General features: G+C 50.0%; 1 protein-coding gene across 1 annotated transcript in view; it reads right to left on the bottom strand.

Moving 5' to 3' along the window:
* Positions 1-816, bottom strand: part of SLC7A5 (solute carrier family 7 (amino acid transporter light chain, L system), member 5) — a 58,041-nt gene extending 57,225 nt beyond the window's left edge. Inside the window, exon 1 of the mRNA XM_011971784.1 lies at positions 800-816. The gene's annotated coding sequence lies outside the window, so the exon portion shown is untranslated. The remainder of the gene's footprint in view (positions 1-799) is intronic.

Genomic DNA, 816 nt, shown 5'->3' on the forward strand with positions numbered 1-816 from the left:
CCACCACGCCCGGCTAATTTTTTTTGTTTTAGTAGAGGCCGGGTTCCACTATGTTGGCCAGGCTGGTCTGGAACTCCTGACTTCAGGTGACCCACCCAGCTCGGCCTCCCAAAGTGCGGGGATTACAGGCATGAGCCACTGCACCCAGAGATGATCCAGGTCTTTAGACAAACTCAACCAATTGTCAACCAGAATATGTTTAAATTGACCAGGCACGGTGGCTCACACCCATAATCCCAGCACTTTGGGAACTTTGGGAGGCCCGAGGTGGGCAGATCGCAAGGTCATGAGTTCAAGACCAGCCTGGCCAACGTGGTGAAACCCCATCTCTACTCAAAATACAAAAATTAGCGGGGCATGGTGGCAGGTGCCTGTAATCCCAGCTACTTGGGAGGCTGAGGCAAGAGAATCACTTGAAAGTGGGAGGCGGAGGTTGCAGTGAGCCAAGATCATGCCACTGCACTCCAGCCTGGGTAGAAGAGCAAAACCCTGTCTCAAAAAAAAAAAAAGAAGAAAATGTTTAAATTTACCTCTAGTCTGGAAGCCCCCCTCCTGCTTTGAGTTATCCCACCTTTCTGAACCAAACCAATGTATTTTTAAAATGTACTTGATTGATGTCTCATGTCTCCTTAAAATGTATCCCAACCAGTTTGGGCCCATGCGGTCAGGACCTCCTGAGCCTGTGTCATGGGCGCGCCCTCAACCTTGGCAAAATACACTTTCTAAATTAACTGAGGCTCAGATTTGCTGGGTTCACAACCCTTCATTGAAATCAGGCTTGCTGGAGCTGCCTCACACCTGTGAGTCCCCTGCCGG

This window comes from Mandrillus leucophaeus, unplaced genomic scaffold (genome assembly GCF_000951045.1).
Source record: "Mandrillus leucophaeus isolate KB7577 unplaced genomic scaffold, Mleu.le_1.0 Scaffold10, whole genome shotgun sequence".
Lineage (NCBI taxonomy): Eukaryota > Metazoa > Chordata > Mammalia > Primates > Cercopithecidae > Mandrillus > Mandrillus leucophaeus.